This window comes from Ictidomys tridecemlineatus, chromosome 3, assembly GCF_052094955.1.
Source record: "Ictidomys tridecemlineatus isolate mIctTri1 chromosome 3, mIctTri1.hap1, whole genome shotgun sequence".
Taxonomy (NCBI): domain Eukaryota; kingdom Metazoa; phylum Chordata; class Mammalia; order Rodentia; family Sciuridae; genus Ictidomys; species Ictidomys tridecemlineatus.
Window position 1 is genome coordinate 161,123,728 of NC_135479.1, and position 22,909 is coordinate 161,146,636.

General features: G+C 35.9%; 1 pseudogene; it reads left to right on the plus strand.

Moving 5' to 3' along the window:
• Nucleotides 1-1,573: 1,573 nt before the first annotated feature.
• Nucleotides 1,574-21,738, plus strand: LOC101967524 (CDK5 regulatory subunit-associated protein 3-like; annotated as a pseudogene).
• Nucleotides 21,739-22,909: the final 1,171 nt, after the last annotated feature.

Below are 22,909 nucleotides of genomic sequence, written 5' to 3' on the forward strand. Positions count from 1 at the left end.
ATCCATCTTTAAATTCAGTAGGTTGAGGTGAAGAGTACCTTTATCTGTAGAATGTATCTTCCTTCCTGAAGATACTGAAAAAAAGAAAGAATATGTGCCATTTTATTGGGTGACATATCAACTTTAAAATAAATTTTGAAAAAGACAAAAATTGATTTTTACCAATTAGAACAAATTTTTTAAAGTAAAAAAAAAAAGAAAGAAGAAATTTATTTTCTAAACCATGTCTCACCTGACCAGCCAATAGAGCGTACTTTCCACTACTCCCCCATTTCATACAAAGCACAGACACTGTTAATCAATCCCAGAATTTTTTACGATGTGCTCATACTCACCTTTAGAATCTCCAATACAGTGACCCAGGCTTTGATAATGATTTTATTTGGCAGAATACTAAACTGAATCTCTGAAAGGGGTAATATGCCCTAAAAATAATATTTGTCTTAAAAATATATCACAAGGATTAAGAAAATGTGAACCAAGTGAAGAATCACTGAAAACCAATAAAGATATTGTTAAAAAGGGTCCAAAAGGATTAAATTCTGAAGTAGATCTGTAATCTCATAGTTAAATATGAGTATGAAGACTTTCTTCATAAAAAAGCGAAATCTATCAGTAATAACATTGATAGACATCATTTTTTAATATTATTTCTAGAGTTATGGGGTATATTAAAGAAAAAAAGTCCATTTGAATTAATATGACTATGTCATTGAATAGTACCATATGATTGCCTAAATAGTAGGATTTTCTTGCTACAACCCATGTAAAATGCCCAATAAGGTGCCCAGCACAGAATAGGCATTCAATATGTCTGCTGCATTTTTCCTTTGTCTTTAAGAATCTAATTAAAAATCACCATGTTGAAGTTTTCTGTAGATATTGATTTAGATATTGCATAAAATATTGCATAAAATGTTTCTGCTAATGAAGAAAAATTGCATGGCATATAAAAAATAGTATTAAAACGCACATCTATTTATTAAATATCCATTTAACCAGGAAATGAGCTTCTGACCCATCTGGTGTCTATGGTATCAATCTATTACTGAAGTTACCTGAGGGAGTCACCAAAAGTTCAGGCACTCAGAGAAGCAATGTACAAGCACAGGGCGAGTTATTTTCAAAAAAAGCCTTTATAGAAGATCTTAGCTTATAGTGGTAGATAAGAAGAAACTTTATTTTCAGAGGATTAAAACTAGAATTCTTTATTTATGTTGATTGCCAAGATAGCAAAATCTTTCTCTCAGAGTTCAGTAGATGGATGAATCAGGAAACTCAGATCAAAAGAGCAAACCTCACAGAGATACAATCACAGACCCAAAGCTTGTGTAGTATAAGCTGTTCAAGAGATTGGGAGGAGTTATTTGAAAAGGCAGTCAGTACAGCACTGGTTACTGATAAGCAATTTCTAATACATGCTAATCCATTTCTATTTTGCAACTAGATGTACCTTTCATTACTGTGCTAGGATGAGCCATAGATCAGGTAGAGAATGCCCTGGAACCCTCCTGGGACAAAGGAATGGCACACAAAGATCTGGATCAAGATAACAAAAAGGGGAAGTGGAGGAAGGATGCAGGATCATCAGCACTTGCCCATTGACATCCAGACCAGCAAGCCACTGGACTGGCTGGTGGAAAGAAAGTCATTGCAAACTGATATGGCAGAGTCTAGTGCTGAAGACTCAAGAGAAGATCAATGATGTCATCCAGGACATGCCAGAGAGAGAAGAGATTGTCCAGCTGCTCTTTGAATCCTTTATTCCCTATTTCCACTAAGAATCCTGGAACTTGTCAAAGGTAATGAAGCTTCCACATAGAACCTTTCTGGCTGGTTCTTGGATGTAGGATTAGCAAGAAATCGGAGCCCTGTATGAGAAGGGCAGCACCTACTTAGTGGAACTCTCTAGCCTCTTGGTACGGTATGTCAACTAGGAGATCCCCTTGCTGAAGAAGCAGATTGCTAAATTCCAGCAGCTGTCAACAAGTGTTAGAGTCTGTAAACAAGTCTGGATGGTGCCTGGCATTTTGCCAGAGGGAGTGGTTTGTGAAGTAACACCAGCGAGCCATTAAGTGTGGAGATTCCTTATTGGTTGACTGCTGTATCTAGTTTATGTTAATTAAGATAAGCTGTGTGGAATGTATAAATACCTCTGTTGTCCTACAATAAACGGCTCCTACTCCTGCTGTATCAAGGTACACAAGTTATTCGTCACCCCCGGTTATTTTGCTGCAGCCTGACTGCTGTAAACAAGAATAGAGCTGCGAGGAGGAGGGCCAGCTGAGATGCGTGAGCAGTTCTATCACTCCTGCAAGCAGTATGGCATCATGAGAGACAATATCTGAAGAGAACTGCTGGCCCTGATGAAGGACCTGCTAAGTTGGCTGGTTGAGATTAAAGTAGGGGCTCAGTCCCTGGGGGAAGCCAGGGACCTATACCAGGCCTGTGTAGGGTTTTTTATGTGAAAGTCCCACAAAGCAGGTGTTGCCTATGCTGCAGTACTTGCAGAAACAGGGAAATTCAATGGTGTAGGAATGGAGGAGAGGAACAAAGCTTTCTGTAGTAGAGTGGCCATACCTGGAGGAGTCTCCTGAGCAGTTGGAAGAAGATGTGATCGACTAGAGAAATTTGGGGTGGAGGCAGTTTCCAGTGCAGGCATCTCTGCTGAGGCTTCTGGAATCAACTGGGACATCTTCCTGGAATTGGAGGCAAAGCCCCCTGGGGTTGAGGGGAAAGACTGAGGAGATGCTGCTGCTGCTTTTCAGATCACAGGGCTTGAAGCAGGAACCCAGGCTCCAGAAGGTGTTGCTAGGGGCCCAGATGCTCTGACACTTTTTGAATACCCTCAGACCCAGAATCAATTCACAGAGCTTGAGACCTTCTTGTCCCAGAGAGCAGTGGAGATGAGTGAGAAGGCCGACATCCCATCCATGAGCCAGTTCCAGTTGGCTCCCACCATCTTACAAGGCCAGTCCAAAGAGAAGATGGTTACCATGGTGTCCATACTTCAGGATCTTATTGGTCAGCTCACTGGTCTTTAGATCCAACACCTGTTCATGATTCTGGCCACACCAAGATAGGTGGACTGAGTGATGTAATTCCCCTAGCAAAAACTGAAACAGTCCCAACTGCTGGCTTTGAAGAAAGAGCTGATGGTGCAGAAGTAGCAGGAGGCACTTCAGGAGCAGGCAGTTCCAGAGCCCAAGCTACACCTGCTGCGGAGAAGACCAAGGAGCTTCAGAAGCTGATTGAAGCTGACATCTCCAAGAGGTTCAGCAGGCACCCTGCTAACTTGATGGGAACCTCTCATGTTCTCCCTGTGTGTTCTTACCTGTCCATCTTCCCAGCCTCAGGGGGAGTTGGGACCACCATGGCTGATATTGTGGGGCCCTTCCCTTCAAGAATCCAGGCAGGCTGGAGGACAGAGAGCCACAGGATGGAACCTTCCCCTGGGTGGGGATGTGGCACTCACTCTGCAAGAAACTGTCTTGCCTGGCCCTGTGGCCTATCAGCCTGAAACCACAGCTGCTGCTGTTGCTAGTTAATTGAGTTGGACTTAATAAAAGAGCAAAAGCCAAAAAAAAAAAAAAAAAGAAAAAAAAAAGTCCAGAGACCTATGTGTACTCCAAAGAAGAGATCAGGGGAGTTGAGATCAGGCTGCCTCTTCTAATTTCAAACATATTTCTCTCCACAGATTGAAGGCATGATTCTATATAACATGGATATTAAATATTAAGTAAGACACACAGTCTTTGTCCTTAAGACTGTTAGAAAACATTGGAACAGACAGCCGTTAATTGAATAATCACAAAATGTACAATTATTATGCTAGCTTATGTGTAAGAAAATCACAATAGACACTATTTTCACCAGTTTGAAAGTTCCTGTCCACAATGAAGGACCTTATATTACACAGGGCTTATGCTTTTTACTATGAAACAAAAAATATAAAAGGTTAGAGCTGAAGATCTTACATCTCATGAAACCATGCTTCATAATTTTGTCCATCTTACATCCACACTAATGGAAAGGAAAGTGAATTATTAGAACATTTATTTTAATAATAGAGAAAATTTGGCAATTATGTTGAGAAAAATAATTCAAAAATCAGCAACCAGATTTTACAGAATTTTTAAAGCAATATGTTATAGATTGAGGCATGTATCTGGATAGTCTATATAATATATAAACAAATGACTATATAGAATATTTTACCTCAAAATTCAATTTCAAAATTAAAATTCATTATTGAATATGTGAATTAAAACTGAACCAACAGAATTGCATGATTTTGTATTTTTTGTAGTTATAGAAACATTTCAAAACTGCTAAGATCGACTTATATTGTGTGAAAGTCATAAATAGCCAGTTGCTTTTTTAAAAAAATGTACTTCTAGTATAACTACTATGTAAAGATATCTTTGAGTCAATTTGCAACATTAGGAAGGAAAGAAAAAGAGAAAGAAAGCATGAGAACACTTTGAAAACATTTTGTCACGCTATTTATACATGCATCATCAGCATTAACATTGACTTATTGTTAGCAAATGTTCTTGTAGAATTAAATGAAACCAATAAATGTGATTAGTAAATCCTTTCTAGATAGCATATTTCATCTCTGATCCGAGAATGTTTTAACCTTTGCTTAAATTGTTCAAAATATTCACATTTAAAGAAGATGGACTGGGTCCAAAGATTCACTTTTTGTTTGTCTGAATATAATAGATTTAAGCGTCCCTGGGAATGGCAGGTTGATTGGTGAGAACAAGACAACCCGTTGAGCCTCATGCAGTGGGACAGCTCAACCCTGTTCCACATTTTGAAGCCTCACAAATCCAGCTTCCAAGCAGGGATTCCTTTTTCTAACTACAAAATGCTTTAAAGCAAACAAATTCCAGAGAAGGCAGACCAGAAAGTACCACGAATATCAGTGGCTTTCTCTCTCCCTTTAAAGCTTTATGAATCTTAAGTTCTATGATATTTTTGTTAGTTTTATATTATTATAATCATGATTATTAGAAATAATTATAGCTGGGTGTGGTGATATGTGCCTATAATCCCAGCAGCTTGGGAGGCTGAGGCAGAAGGATCACAAGTTCAAATCTAGCCTCAGCAAAAGCAACATGCTAAGCAACTCAGTGAGACCCTGTCTCTAAATAAAATACAAAATAAGGCTGGGGATGTGTCTCAGTGGGTCGAGTGCCCATGAGTTCAATTCCCAGTACCTCCTGCTCCCTCCCCTAAAAAGGGAAAGGGAAATAATTATAGAGAGGAACTTGGACTTAAAAACATGAATAATACAAATTGAGACTTAGGTAACTGTATTTTCTTTTTCCTGGACTAGTATACATACACATAAACACATGAGAAAAACTCAAATAACCCATGGTCTGCTCTGAACCTCCACACAGACTTCCCAGAAAATCCATCAAATCAGTGATTCCATCCTAGGAAATGTTTACTCTAGCTCTCCTCTCCTCCTGTATAACATAAACAAGGGCTTTATGGAAAACTCTCCAGTTGGGTAACTTGCATAGGTGGAGGGTATAGGCTTCCACAACAGAGAGGTCTCTCTCCCTTAACCTGTTGAAAGGGTTCATCTGATGATGTCTGAATGTCAGAGTTCTTGTGGATCGCTTCGTCACCAGCATTTCTAAATTTTATCATAAAGTCCTTTCAAATTCTATAGCATGCAACAGGCCATAACATGCAAGCTCCTGGTTTCTGAGTAGGTCCTGAAGTTTTGGATCCTCCCACCCTTTGCAATTGCTCCAGTCTGAATATCCTGCCACAGTCTTTACTATTGTTCACATGCTTATGTCCCCTTATTACCTCTCAGGTGTAACTGTGTTCTCTTTTCCCAAGGATTAATTTAACTAGTCTCTTGTGTAAAGTCTTGTATCTTTGTTGAAGCAACAAGCCCCTATATTTATAACTCAAGTAGTAACAGAACTAGTTTTCATTGTCTCTCGTCAGTGTGTGATGGTTGCTTTTCCACCTCCTGCCTTCACCCATTTTTATCTGTCTCTGCCATACTGGTGCACTTTCCTTTAATGATGCAGGCTCTCCTGACTCCTGACTCATCAATTTGTTCTTGGGTTTTAACATAGATGGCAGCACAGTAGAGTTGGCCCATGGAAATCTCTAGGAAAATTCTCCAGCAGTTCAGAAAATGAGAAGTTGGCCATCCTTTGATTCCTCTGCCTCAGCTCTTCATTTGTGACTGAAACAACCCTTTAACACAGAAACTCCTCCCACGATGCTGTCTTCCTATAGGTCTGACTCTCAATAGGTCTTCCTAAATTATTTTCCTCCTATTTCCCCTTCTAGTAGCAATAGATTCCCTTTGTTTTGTTACTTCCTAGGTACTTCCCATCTATTGTTTGCTACCTGTTGGTCCTGTCCACACTCTGTAAATAGTCCAACTATTAAATTATCTTCTATTCTATCCTCTGTTCTCTGTTGATATCCTGACTGAAACTAATTACTCTACAGAGCCCCTATTGCCAAGATCCTCTTGATGATTCTGGCAAAAGTAGTATAGCTTCTAGTACTTAGGATAGAGATCAAAACTAATGTATTGATATGTTATATCAATACATTAGTTTTGATCTCTATACTAAGTAAAATGAAAGAGATAATCATCTATATTTTAGAGGGAGGAGCACTCTAATGGAATGAATGTGAAAGTGGTTGTGAAAGCCAGCAGATATCAAAATATAGGAACACAAAGAGGTAAAGAGAAAAACAATCCTTTCTGCATCTTATGTTCCTCAAGGACATCATTCATTTTCCCATTATAGAGGTAAAAAATGGTATTGAAATTTGTTAGCTTTCATGACCATTCCCTATCAGTAGATAGTTCCCAGAAGACAGAAACCTTAAATTATTCATCATTTTGTTCCTGGATTCTTATATAGACCTCAGCACATAGGGTCTCATCATTGCAAGTCACATGATTGAATAAATGAGAAATGATGGTAATAGACCCAAGAAATACATATGTGTGTCATAGAGGCATGATTCACAATAGCCAAAGGTATAAACAGTCTATCTGCTCATTAACAGATGAATGGGTAAAAAAGTTGTGGTATATGCATGTGGTGGGGTAATATTCTGCTAGGAGCCACAGCAAAAGTATTATGATACATGGCACCTTTGGTTTAGGTGACTGCCAGCTAGCCATTGAGATGATATGATTATGTTAAGATTTACATTCATATGGAAATTAGACTCCTGCTGTTCACCTCGCCTGCTACAGGACTCCTGTTACGGGACTCATGTTACGGGACTCCCGGAGAGTTCACATTGGTTGGGGAAGGATAGTAGGAGGGAATTTCCGGGGGAGGTCCGGGCCCCCCGGTTCCAGTAGACGCACACACGTGTGTGGACCAGCTTGCTAGCAGGGCGCACACGGGGCACTGGCGGCCTTTTTAAAATAAAACTTTGTTTCTGCTCGAGCGGCTTGTGATTCTGTGCTCAGCCGAGTTGCGGCAATATTCTGCTCACAGATGTGAAGTACTGACACAGGCTGAACATGGACATTAATGGAGTAGTGAATATGGGTGAGCCTCAAAAATCTTGTGTTGAGGGAAAGATGTCAGACACTAAGGTTAGCATATTGTATGATTCTATTTATGAGAAATATCTTTAATAGGTAAATTCCTAGAGAGAACATAAAATGGTGGTTGCCAGAGTCTGGCGGAAGAGAGAAATGGGGAAACTGTCTAATGAATATTTTGTAGTTATAAAAATATTTTGAAACTATATAGGTTTATGGAGCACTGTAAATATACTAAATACCATTAAATTGGTCAATTCAAAATTGTTAATCTTACAGTAGGTGAACTTCACCTCAATTACAAAGAAACTAAGAAAGATAATTTTCATTATGTGAGTGATACAGAACCTCTTCCTGCCCTGACAAAAAGTAGAAGAGAAAGCTTGTTTCAACTCAAACTCTGGAAAACCTGTAGCCTCCCCACAGAGAACACACTCCCATGATTATCCAGGGCTAACACAGCTGTTAGCCGTCTACATTCACCTTCTTTCATTCCATTTACTAAGAAATCTTAGTTTTGACTTGCAAATTCTGAAACATCCCTACTTAAGTTTATTTTCTAATATATCTTGATTCTAACTACTTATACTCAATGAATATTCTGGGTAGAACTGATATGCTCATTTTTCCCTTCAAAAATCCCCTGTAAATCTAGTCCTTCCTGAGTAGTTATTATTTGGGTTGCTAAGAGCAGATCCATAACTGCTTGTGGTAAATTTATGACATAGGTTAGACTGCCAAAACCAGACCTCTCAGCAAAAGCATGAACACGGTCATATTTCAAAACAAGCCACATCCTTTAGGTTTCTTACTATTTAAGTATAAACAAGAAGGCTTTGACGAGTTTGTGAAAAAAAATGAGGTTGAAAACCTTACATGCATTATTTGCCAGGGCCTTTCAATAATTTAATCCAAACATAAGTGAATGGTTAATGTCTCTAATTTCCTTGTTTCAGGACTATTTTCCTGTTTGTTAGAGTTTCTTATTTTTTTTTTATTAAAATGCATCAGCAAACATTATGTTTTTTTTTCTCCTGTAGGGTCCTCAACTTTCTTGAATTAAAAGCCATTGCCTTGTTTAGCATAATCATATGTCAGATGGCGCAGTTTATTTAGCTAGCACTTTAAAGTATCTTCTAACGATTAGGCACAGACCTCGTCAAGTTGGGCACCAAAATGAATATAAAGTCTTCATCTTACCTTAGAAGAACTGACAACTTTGTAAATGAAACAGGCAAGTAAATCATTGTACTTATTGTCGGCTCTTGAATAGAGGTAAATATGTGTGTATTATAGTGCGTTCTCTATAGAAGCCAGAATACAGACTAGAACAGGTTGCTTTGGAAATGACTAACTGTGAGATGAGCAGAGAAAGAAGGTGGTTACAAAATTCATGGATTGGGAGAGAGTACAGAACTATCTCAAAAAGGTGATGATATGTAACAGAGTCAGAATTCTGAACAGTTTTCCAGGAACATAAAAAGGGAAAAGGTGTCCCTTACTTAGGAACGACATGCACACAAATGCAATGGCGTGACAGATATGTCATGTTCCAGAAACTGGACATTGTTCCGTTATAATAAAGCACAAAGTGAGTCTTTAGTGAGCATCGAAAGAATTGCCTTAGGTTCCTTTTAAACCTAGTAGATGGAGAGATGGGGGAGGGAAGGTAAGTTAACTCTAAAAGATCTTAAATAGTATCTTTAGGATCATCTGGTATAAAATAATGGCAAAATATGAAAGAACAAAGTGAGAATGGAAGATAACCAAGGATAAAGTGCTAAAGAATATAAGTGACTTGTATCATTGTTTTGGCTTCTTGGAGAAGCTGACTTCAATATGGGATTAGACATGCAAGAATCTTTTAATAGTAAATGCCACTGGGGGTTAAAGGGAGGAAAAGCAGAATTGAGTTGGAAGAGTTTTACACTAGAGCTCTGCTTTAAGAAAGTTTTAGGCAAGCTGATAGGAAATTTCTTATACAAAGGATCTTGCTAGAGAATGGGTCATGCCCAGCATGAAGTGAGGGTAGGTTATCTGATTGAAGGTGAGGGTCAAGGGAATGAGCAGGGCAACAGAAGCTGGGCTGTCAGCCGACCATACACCCCTCGACAGGAGAGAAGAGCACGCATTGTTGTAGCTGCCAACGACAGACCAGGGAATCAGAGACTCTGAATAGAAAAAGTTGGAAATGTACGAGCACAGCCAAAAGTCATGCTTTTGAAATCTGAGAAGAAAAAGTTTTAGAGAGGAAGATTTAGTCATCCAATGTAGGATTCAAAATTCTGAAATGTATTTGATTAATCTACCATTTAACCACATAGTATGTCAGCTGATAGTCCTAGTCTGTAATATACATTCTTACTTTGGTGACATCATCTATTTTCATTTTATTCTATTGCCAGCAAAAAGACTGACTACTGAATTTTCTTATATGTTATTCTAAAAAGAAATAAAATAATTTTCTCTTCTCTACACCAGATGTGGGAGTCACAGAACACTAATTTTATGAGGGTTCCATTGCCAAAAATAATTTTCGAAAGATTTGTTCTATATCCCTCTTTTAAATTCATAACATAGTATCACATACCATATGGGGTATTCATGGACGTGTGGCCTATCAGATCTTCCTTCAGAGAACGTATGGCAGCAAAGACAGTAGACTGACAGCCTCCAGCTCTCACAGCTTCAGATCCATCAGAGCACCAGCACCAAAGAAAACATCCTCCAGAGCTGCACACAGTCAGTGACTAGACATGCCACAAGGACTAGAGCCAGGCTATTGCCTCTCAATGCAGGACTCCTCTGCTGGACAGCTTTGCTTCAGGGTTTCCCCATTTTTTTAATAAGATTTTCTCTGAACTGTACTTCAGCCTGAAATGTGTGTGCATATTCTTGCTTCCTGGAAATTATGTAGACTTGACACATAGGATGAATATATCTGGGTTGGTCCATTTGAAAGTCTGGAAACCCTAGATTCCCTCAAAAGACAAAATTGCCCCACCCCAACCCTAGAAATTCTTTCCTCGACACCTGGAGCTCTAGGTCAAATAAACTGCCTGGATAACTATCTGGTACCACCACCCAGATAGTTATACATGTCAACTTGCCTGAATCACATGGTGCTTAGATACTTGGTTTAACATTATTTCTGCTTTCTGTGGTAACAGTTTTCAAGTGATATTATTTTTTGAATTGGTAGACTTAGTAAAGCCGACTATGTGCATGGGCATTATCCAATACCTATTCAGCAATAGAACAAAAAGACAAAGAAAGTAGTAATTAATTTATTCATTCTCTCTCTATCTCTATCTCTATTTCTATCTCTATCTAATTACCTGCTTAGGCTGGCATTGGTCTTCCCTGTCTTCTGATTGGGACTTAAACCATCAACACTCAGGACTTCAGACTCAGGCTGAAATCATACCATAGCTGTTCTGGTTCTTGGGCTTCTTGATTTTAACATAAACATATATAACTGGCGTCTGTGGTTCTCACACCTTCAGATTGTACTGGAACTTTATCAGTGTCTCTATGGATATCCAGCTTTTAGAGAGCATATTGTAGTACTTCTCACCCTTCCTAATAATATAAGCCAATTTCTCATAAAACTCCCTTGGTTGAATTTCTCTGGAGAACTCTGACAAAGAATGTGATAAGTGAGAGAGGAACTCTAACTCCAAATGAGCTACAGAAACTAGCCTACCTATACCAACAGCAGCCTTCATGGAGCTTATATTCAAACTGAGGAAGGCATATATGAGGCAACAAATGTAAACATTAGGTAAACTGCATGGTAATGGAAGTAGTAATGAGTACCATGGAAGAGAACATAGAAGAGGGCAAGTAGATTAAGAAAGCAATCTGTACACTTGGAAAAATGAGAAATTATACCCCATTTTATTCAAATGTATGATATGTCAAGATCATTATATTGTCATGAGCAACTAATAAAAAAGAAAAAAGGAAGCAATAGTAGGTATTCCAGTTTTTATAGGGTGGCTTCATTGAGATGAGACTTAAACTAAGATCCAGGGAGTTGAGGGCATTACTTCTATGTGAATATTTGAGGCAAAAATACTGCAGTTATGTAGAAAGGGTACCGGAAAAGCCATAAGATCAGAGAAGGTGTGGTGTGCTAAAAAATGCAAAGAAGACCGAGAAAGAATGGCCAAGAAGCTAAGGAGACAGGCACTATCTGTAAGTGTTCTACCATAAACAATATTATTTCTATTCAGCTATACCACATTTTTTATATTCTTATTTGTTTAATGGTAGTAGTAATAGCTAAAATTACCAAATCTAAGACACAGAAATTTAATAGTTTATATTAATTTATACATAAAATGAAATTTATTTCCAAGTTGGCCTCACTAAGAAATCAGTAAGTATTTTCTATGAGATTCATGGTCAGAGAAATTCTGTGTACAGTGTGGTATACTCCATACCTTCTTCAATACCAGGTTCAGCTGGTCCTCCTCTGTGTGTCGTGTGTTAGTATTTACCTTATGCTTTTCTTAGAGTGATGGACATATTTTTCTGAAACTCTCCTTAGTATGGTTATATAAATTCCTCATTTTATGCTTATGAATCTTTACCTGGTTAATAAGTTTTACTTTAAGCCTAGTATCTGTGGAAAGGATATCTGCCTATTTCCCAGTAGTTTTTGGAATCTCTCTCTTCTCGCATGGCTCTATTTTATTCTCTTCTGCAATATATAATTTTCCCCCACTGTACCTTTTCTCATGAATTAATAAAAAAATATAAAACTCAGTCCTCAAATTCAATCATGTAAGAAGTGTAAAAATATCACTCCATTCATTTGCATTTTATCTACTTAAATTCAAATCTAAGCTTTCATCCTCCTAAACTAGAAGGGCAGATAATTTCATTCTCAATAGAAACCTTTCCTTCCCTGGAGCTTACATGATATGCTAGCCCTTCACACTTGATTCTTTTCCTCCCACTTATCTTCAAAAAACAAAAATAAAACAAAATGTGGACTGCAGTTTTGACCTACTAATCCGGGTATTGTTATGTGAAGGTTTGGCTTATGTGATTATGGAGGCTGAAAATTCCTACTATCTGCCATTTGGAAGCTGGAGGCATAAGAAGGCCAGTGGAATGATTCAACCAGTCAGGCTGACACATTAAATTATTTACCATCCAGAGGTAAAACTGCACATTTCATATAGCAGTTTTCTGGTTGTTTGTTACCTTCCTGAGGAATTGTTACATAGTACCATCAACCAAAGGTCCCAAGGAAGTCGAACTGTTTGTTTAGTGTACAGAATTGTCCTTTTCCTTGAGCTCACTTCCTCAGTCCCTCAGGTTATTCCTCCTTCTTCCTCCTCAGTTTATTTGGTCTTTCATTTTCAAAAAATATATAGAGGATATGCCTTTATCCTCAAAAACTTTCTGCTTATTGTTTACAAATTTCCCTGAGTAGAACCCCAAATAAGTTCTAGTTAATTTATTCAAATGAGATAAGAAAAAAACTTATGATATAAAATTAAAAAACAATTCTACCACTATTTTTTTCTCTGTGGAAGTATTAACCTTTATATTGAATTAGAACTAAATACAAAGCCATTCTCTTTGTACAGAAACATGGTTGCTATTTTACTTCCTAAGATTACTGCACTCTCCCTGTTCCTAGAATTTGTATTATATAGCCTTTCAGATTTTTTCCTATTCTGGCAAAGGAGACACTTTTGCTAGAATTATCCTGCATTCAATCTTTTTCACTATTGTGTTAGAATTATCCCTCCAAAGTATATCCCTTAAGTATACTTTCCTTCAATCAATAGAATCTAAACAATATTAGACTACTTATTGATTGATTGATTCCAGTATACAGTTTTTGACCTATAAACATGATCCCCACTAATAAGACCCTTCGGAATCTAAACATCCTGCTCAGTGTGGCTTTATCACTAATTCAACCATGATATTCTTTTGATTCACTCATTCACATTGTCAGCTTTACTATTGACTGCACTGAAATATAACTTATACTGAGCTACTGATGATTGCTATTTGAGCAGTCTTCCATCCAATCAAAAACTCATGATGACAATGATATCTGTGCAGCAGGAAAATGTAACTATATCCACATGAAATGATATATTTTATTTCTTACTTCCTAATCTGTTCTTGACTTCATTCTGGAAAGGAAATAAACTTGTCTAAATAGATTTGGCTCAATGGAACTATTCTGGTGTTCAGAGTAATATGAAATTCAAGGAATGTGAAATTTTAAAACATTAAAGTTAAATAAGCTTTAAAAATTTACCATACAATTGGGAAATGTTTGGGGATATATTATTAGTCTTTTTTAACAAACAGAAGTAAATCAACAATATTATGCTTAAAATTGTAATATTTTAATACAGTTCTTCAGTTGAACAGAATTTTGAACATACGTTATGTAAACAGTTTAAGAACTTAACCATATATCTATACTTTCTTTGCAACTGAATTCTTGTATAATCATCCTTTATAATTAAAAATAAATTTAAATATCTGATTCAATGATATTCCATATTGAAAAATGAACAGTTTCGCAATCATTATATAGATAACTAGAGAAACAAATGTATTGTTTAAGCATTTTTTAAATGAAGAAATGTGAAGATTTTAGAGAAAGGTCCCATGTAAAATACAAGCAAGAAGACAAAAAGAAGGATTAAATTCTTGTAATTTTTATTTTTCCAAATATTTTTCAGTATCTAAGTAACTGTTTTTACTTTATAAAAGTAAATCCCAGTTTATAAGTAAACGATGTGCCTGTCATGTAATACTAAAATGCTTACATGTGACATCTATTACTGAAGATCCATAACAGTTTCTGAGATTCAATTAGAATTAAGCAAACTCTCTTTAAAAAGAAAAAAAATGAAAAGTTAATTATTTTAGGCATAATTTGTTTAAATAAGAAAAATTCCAGTTATTTATTAGAAATCATTTTATCTTATCAAGTCTGTGTACAGATCTAAATTAGGTGACCAATTGTCTGCAGAGAAAGCCAAATGCCTCACTTTTCAATTTAATGCAGTTAGCCATCTATTCACTTGATTTTGTCCAGTTTAAAACTTTGTGTAGTACAGTTTTTCTTTTTACCTCAGCAATTTCTTTGGGGCAGGTATAAGAATGAATTCCTCTTTATATATTTCAAGAATCTAGCACAGAGTTTTTAGACAGTAATCCTTCAATAAATACACAATGAGTGCCAGGGTGGCAGATGCCTGTGATCCCAGCAGTTTGGAGGCTGAGGCAGGAGGATGGAAAGTTCAAAACTAGCCTCAGCAGAAGCAACTCAGTGAGACTCTGTCTCTAAGTAAAAAAAAAAATAAATAAAAATTACAAAATAAGGCTGAGGATGTGGCTCAGTGGCTGAGTACTTCTGAGTTCAATCCCTAGAACCAAAAAAAAAAAAAAGGGAAGAAAAGAAAGAAAAAGAAAAAAAATAAGCAAATGTGTAAATAACCCCAAAGGCAAAGTTTATTTTCTAGCACTCAGTTTCTCTAGCCTAGTGGTTACAGCGATGGTAGTGTAGTAGCAGCAGCAGCCCTACTATCAGTAGCTGTAGCAGCCATAGTAATAGCAGCAACATAGTAAATATAAGGTCTGGGGAGAGAAGTGAGAAGGAAGAGAAGTCATATCACCCATTTCAAAACTACAGAACATCACACCCATGATGAAAATTTCATTTAGAAAGAATGATGTAGAGGACAAGATACACATTTAATATAAATAATGATTTATCATGTTTACAAAAGAGTTTTGTGTGCATGCAATCCCTTGCAAATATGAGGGATTACAAAGTGTCTAAAATCTAGCCTGATGCTTATTATTAATAAAAGATTATATACAGTGCAATAGAGGGTTTAGTTAGGTACACATGCTAGTTTTTTAAAAAATCTTTATTGAGCCTGAGTTAGTGCACATTACAGTAAAGAAATATCTGCATGTGTCCTTGTGTGTTCACACACAAAGATAAAGTGCTATTAGTAATTTTATAGATTAGAGGAAAGAAAACAATTTTCAAAGTAAGGAAAGGAAAATCATGGTAGCTTTATAAGTATGCAAACATATAGAAGTCTCATATCATGCAAATATTTTAAAGTATACTGAATTGTTAATCATAGTGTGCCAATAAGCTATAATACAACAGATGTGCTTCTAGCAGATGCTAAAAATTCTGTAAGTTTATGGAACCACATCCTCCTAGTTATTGGTTAATTATATCCATGTCTATTGATGGAAATCACAGACTCCAGCTTCCCCGAAGCTTCAATTATGGTAATTAGTTCAATCTATAGACAAGCTGAGTTCATTGCATGTGTTTGTACCTTCAAACACACACAGTATTCACATCTTATAATTTTTTATCCATCCTTTATGTGTTAGATTAAAAATTTATCAAACTTGTAGCATATTATGAAAATATGCAATTATATTCTCATTATTTTTTTAAAATAGTGTTTTTACAGTTTTCCTGCTTTTACTTTCTGTCCTTCCAAATATACTCCAAATTTTTTCTCACCATCTTTGTATTAAAAGATGTAGGGAGAAGGATGACAGTGAGACACAGAGTTCTGAATGTTACCATTCAGACTTACAAAGATACTCACCAAACTCTCACAATCCCTGCACAGCATTCATATATATTTTTTAAAAAGTAAGAGACCATTTTTGTCTTGTTTCTTCTGTTTTAACTTGACATGGTAGCACAAGCACTTGATAATCTAGAATTTTATGTATACATTTATTCTTACATATTGCCCTTTCTAGGTGTAAAGTTAAAAATTATGCCAGTGTACTTCATAGTACGGGAACACAAAACCTCCATGACCTGGAATTGAAGTAGGTTAGATAAAAATGCCTGGAGGGCCAGCTAATGATTAGGAAATCCACTCCCTGCTTGAAGTGTTTCATAACTGTCTCTGGCATCTGCACCAAAGACCATACCATTTAAAACAGATTTATAGAAATGCCACTTCCCTCCACAAAGCTTCACTATTCAGCTTCATGTCATCATATGTTCATCACAGACTTGTCATTAAAGCAGTCTGAGGCCCTATGAGCACTAATCCTGTTGAGGTGTTTTACTAGATCATTTCTTTTGTTATTTGAGTTTAGCTAAAAGTTAGTATTGAATTTAGAATGACAATATTTCTATTTGCTGTTGAAGACACATTTGTCCCCATAAAACCAAGTTTTTACTAACCATAATGTTTTAAACTGTTAAATTATGACAAGTATATAGATAATTCTACAGCCTTTTACATGTGTATACACATAAGAGGGAGTGGAGGAGATAGTAGGTTAAAATGGCACATCAGCAATCTGATATTCTTTGAAGTGCCCCGTGGTCAAACTTTTCCATGTGGAGAATATATTGATTAAGTGTTTGCCTTTAGTGTTTGAATACTAGAAGATCTCAAAGTTGAGAGACATGGAACATGAATGTAGTCTCAATAAACTAGAATAACTATTATAAGCACCAGTGATTATAGAAAATTATACTGAAGTAGGCAGAACATATGGTTTCCATTATATTTTGTTTCAAGGGACTCTAGTGTTTTCACCTCCTGAAAGGCAGTTCTTCCTTCAGGCTAAGTTTAGACTTCAATATTTGATTTACTACTTTAAGTTAGGGTAGTGATATAAAATGAATTACAATATATAAACCAAATCAAATTCAGGATGGTAGGGAAAGAGCCTATTCTTACTTGCATCTATTGGTGGACGACATAACCAATTCCAGTATCCATCCTAAGTGTCCAATGGGCATCTCTGCTAAGCCAAAAGATTTTAAAGAACTGCATTTGACCATTGTTTCCAAAAGACTCTTCCATTATATCTATGTATTTGATATTAAAAGTAATATTCCACCTTTGTTAAACCACCACAATGTGATGGCTGTACTGAGACTTTCTGAAATGCAGCATAAGGAAAAGGAAATTTAGGGAATTCTCAGAGATAGCTGAAGAGTGAAAAAGCCCAAGATTTGAAGAAACACAGGCCTGGGACATCTGCATGGCAGGAGCCTGTGGGATGCCTAGGGAGCAGCTTGTTGTATGTGTTCACTGAGAAGTACAGAAATACCACGGTTTTCCCCAGGGTCTCTCCTTTTTATAAGTCTCAATATGTTCCATAACGAAACAGAAATGAACAACAATTAACATTTATCAAGTGCTTATTATGTGCCTGAAATTGTACTAAGTAATTTACCTAAATGATCTCATTTAGAGTTTGCGACAGTCTTGGGGGTATGAGTACTGCTACTGTCTCATTTCTGGAAAAAAGAAAATTAAGAAAGCAATATTAAAAGTTTCTGCTTAGAATTTCATTAACAATTTAGCCCAGTCCTCATGACTTCAAGATCTAAGAGAGCTGTTTTTTTCCTAATATATCTTCTCTTAATGGCAGTTTTAACTATTCCAGGGACATACTTGTTAATATGTTATTGATTCATTTCTGTTTATCTAAGCATTTTTATGGAAAGCATATTTGCTGTTTTCACTTGTTTATTTTTGTTTTATTCCCTCTTTATTTTAAGAAACAATGAATTTGAACACAAATAGATTATTTTAAATTCAAATCATCCCGTTTGTAAGTTTCAGTTATAGTGTTAGCACAATTTCTAAATTCTTCTTTTTAGGTCTCCCTTAAAACCTTAAGCATTAACCAAGATAACTTAAAATATTAAAAATAGGAATTGTAGTTTTGTGAAAAGATATGTATGACATATCCTGTTTCGTACATTATAACATAAGATTTCTGAGGTTCTATTCACCATTTAATCACCTATTCATGGCTAGTTCTTTTGCCTTTTTTGATCTTGTTTTCATCAAGCTGTTTAATTCATGATAATAGTTCTTATCTTCCTGAAGGAATGAGACTTGGCTTAAAATATCTTAAAGTTACTTCCAGTGTTAAATTCTATAATTTTATAATTTCATAGTTAACTTCAAATAGATAGATACAGCCAAATTCTAGTGAAAACTGACCTCATTAAAACCATACTCTCTTCTTATACCCTCTTTACTCCACTGCAGTGCTTGCTTGAAAGTATCCTTGATGCTTTTAATCATCTGTGTGATCAGGAACACGATAAAAAGGCTGGAGTTCATATCTGAGCTCTTATACTTATTTAGAATAAAACATGGAGATATAACATCTAGAATATATGCTTTCATCCCTATAAAACATGAATAATAACGTCTATTTCTTTGGAAATTTTGAAATTGAAATGAAATGAGGGTAAGAAAGTACTTTGTAAAATGTAACCATAATGTAAACATGAAGTATTATTACCCCACTTGAAATTATAACTAGATATGGCAAGATTTAATTTCTGCTTTTCCTGGTGTGAATAATATTAGAATGTAATGGCCCTGGGAAGACTATAAAAACTAAAAAAGTGTTTTGGGTACTCCTCATTTTTGTTTTTGTTTTAATTGATGAAGTTTAAATTTTGTACTAGTGAAACTGATCCTCCCAACAATGAATGCTGTTCTTAGAAAATCCAGTGTACAGATATTCTTCCATAGTAGGAAACTGCCTATATAAAGTTGTAAAGTATGATGATCCAATATTGATTGCTTATACAGGTGTTACTTCCACTATTTGCTATTAAGGACCCAAAGTAGTATAGATCTAAAAATGGAGTATCCTATTATTTCTAGAATTACATTCTTCATTCCTTACCCAATTTGAATCTCTTATAATTGGATTCTATGTAAATAACTAAAGCCTTCTGTGATAGGCATTATGTAAAAAAGAAAATAATGGAATCTAGATAAAATTAATATAAGAAAAAACTATAAAAAATGTGTATAGGAAAAAAAGAGCCACACACTGAAAATATCGGAAATATATTGTTTCAGAGCAGATGAAAATCACAATTAAGTAATATTTCATTGTGTATATATGCCACATTTTTTAATCATATACTGATGGGCATCTAGGTTGGCTCCACAGTTTAGCTATTGTGAATTGTGCTGCTATAAACATTGATGTGGCTGTGTCCCTAAAGTACGCTGCTTTCAAGTCCTTTAGGTATAAATCGAGGAGAGGGATAGTTGAGTCGAATGGTGGTTCCATTCCCAGTTTTCCAAGGAATCTCCATACTGCTTTTGCTAAGTGAAGTTAGCCAATCCCCCCAAAAACAAACGCCAAATGTTTTCTCTGATATAAGATGACTGACCCATAAGGGGGTAGGGAGGGGGAACATGGGAGGAATAGACAAACTCTAGATAGGGCAGAGGGGTGGGAAGGGAAGGGAAGGGCAAGGGCTTAGCAATGATTGTGGAATGTTATGGACATTACTATCCAAAGTACATGTATGAAGACATGAATTGGTGTGAACATACTTTATATACAGAGATAGGAAAATTGTGCTCTATATATGTAATAAGAATTGTAATGCATTCCACTGTCATGTATTTTAAAAATAAAAGCAAGTAAATTTTTTAAAAATCATAATTGAACCATTGGCTATGAATTTTAAAATCATAGTAAAGTGTTATCTCCTATAAAGCAACAACCAAAATTAAAATATAGATGGCAAAACTATTGAACTTGTGACTATGCACTGTGCTTTTACAGAACTTTGGTGCTACTATCTCCTCTTTTTTTTTTCTTTGAGTACTGAGAATTGAACTCGGGGGCAGTCAATCACTGAGCCACATCCCCAACCCTATATTTTTTAAATATTTTATTTAGAGACAAGACCTCACTGAGTTGCTTAGCTCCTTGTTTTTTGCAGAGACTGTGTTTGAACATACTATCCTCCCTTCAGCCAGAAAAACAAACATTAAATGGTGGTGGAAGGAGTAGGAAGAAGAAATACGCTATTGTTGCCATTGTTTATAGAAGGAAATTAATAGATAAAGTCCCAAGAAAAAATTATATTAAAAAGATAACCATTATAACAAAAAATGGAACTCATGTTCTATATTAGAAGTCCATATGAATGTGTACTATGTGTACAAATGTTCCCACAACAAGCACATGAAGCTAGATAAACAGACCCCATGGGGAATATTTTTATAGACAAAAAGAGAAACCTCAATAAAATAATACAGTAGAACTAAAACTAAACATGTCTATTACAAAAATAACAGTAGGTGAGCAAAACTGTCATATTAAAATGAGTGCAGTCATCCCTCATTACCCTCAGGGGATTTGCAGCAAGATACCCTCAACACCAGAATCCAGGATGTGCAAGACCCTCATTAAAATGGCACATTATTTGCCATTTTAATAATGACCCTCATTATTTGCGTATAACCAGATGCTTCAAATCATGCCTCCATTATAATTCTAAACAAAAATAAATATGATGTAAATAGTTATTTAATTGTTTAGGAAATAGTGACAAGAAACATGTGTACACATGTTCAGTAGTTATTTTTTAAAATAATATTTTCTGTCTACAATTGGCCATATCCACAGATGTAGAATCTATAGATAGGGAGGATCCATTGTACTTTCAGATTTGATCACAAAGCAAAATCCAATTCAGAATATTTTACAAGAGATTCTTCCAAATTGACTAATTCAGAGTTGCCCAAATAAAAAGAGTCCCCATTTTACAAGCCAGAAAAGAAAGCAGAAGTTAATAGTTGAATTCCTGAGAAGGTTGAATTTAGTCAGAAAGACATTAAATGAAAAATAATAACAAGAAGCATATCTGACAATGTGAAAGGATGCAAATCACAGTATAGTTATACACCAAATAACATACACTGTTTTCAATCATTCACTTAAATAATCATATAGTGCAAATATAAAATAAAGCTGTAATAAAAATACAAAATACTGATAAGGCATCTTTTTAACATTCCTGAATAAAGTAGAAGCTTTATATATTGTATTTATCAGTGCTTTCTAGATGGTAGTGACAGAAACTCTTCGTAAGCAAACTTAGGCTAAAAGCAGCATTTCCTAGAACACACACACAACTGTGGCTATGCTTCAGTAAAAACAAAAACCAAAATTGATATGCTGCCAGCACTAACTTGCTCTCATCTCTTTTCTTTTCTTTCTGCAGAGTGCATGCTTCCATGAAGTGGGAAATGGCTGGTGGCAACCTGAGAGCTTCACTTTCCACTACCAGAAAGAAAAGGAAGCACTCTGATGAAAATGCTGAAAGATTCTGAAGAGTAGCACTCTGTGACCTGCTTTTACTCAGGGGCCCACCCTGAAAAGAATTACTATGAACAGAAGAATGAGGGATTTTAAAAGATGGCTCTCTCCACTAGTCCACTGTGTCTGGTGGTTAGACCAGGAAGACAATTACTAATGAAAGCAAAAACTTTCTGGGGACTGAAAAAACAACAGTTACCTTGCAACTTATTTACATTTGATAAAATTTTATGGAGCTAAAGATCAAAAATAATTTAACCATTTAACAAACAACATATAGAATGTCCCTTTAATTTTAGTGACTCAATGCTACCAGAAAGCTCATCAAAACAGGAAAAGCACTTTAATAACAGTTAGTAGAAATAGTAATTGTAACTTTAAAATTTAATAAAAAGCTGCATTAAAAATCAGTGATTTACTTCATGAGGTTTTCTTTCCTTTTTCTATACTGAACATGCAATACTTTCATGACAGAATGAATAATAAACTTTTTATAGAAAAGAGTGTTTTCCGGGCATAGTGACTCACATCTGTAATCCCAGAGGCTCAGGAAGCTGTGGCAAGAGAACCTCAAGTTCAAAGCCAGCCTCAGCAAATTAGTGAGGCCCTAAGCAACTCAGTGAGACTCTGTTTCTAAATAAAATATTAAAAAGGGGCTGGAGATGTGGCTTAGTGGTTAAGTGCCCCTGGGTTCAATCCCTGGTACCAAAATAAAAAGGAGTGTTTACCTCTGCCAATTCTTCCTTCCCTCACTAATTTGGGAAAGGGCACATGGGATCATGTTCATACCTTAGGCAAAGTTTTCCTTGAAAGAGTAATTTAAGAGTCATGTTGCCATGGTAATTGTGGAAGAAGTGAAGATTAAGGAATATCATCCTTTCTAATTAATAATTCTATGATATTCTGTATGCAGGACCACATTTTTTTAGTTTTTATTATGATTATTATAGCAAACTACTTTGTTAAAGGATTCAAAGATCTAGGGGTGGATAGAGAAGGGAACACAAACTGACAAGCATGATTTAGAGGGTGATTCCTTGAATCCTGAGAAGAAGAGTTCTCAAAACTCTTAGCTTAAATAAGAAGTTGAAATGTTGACACGTTTGGAAAATAGGTGTTTCTGAGAAACATGAATGGTGTTCAAATGTTGTGAACTTAACACTTTTTCTAGGGTGAAAACTCCTT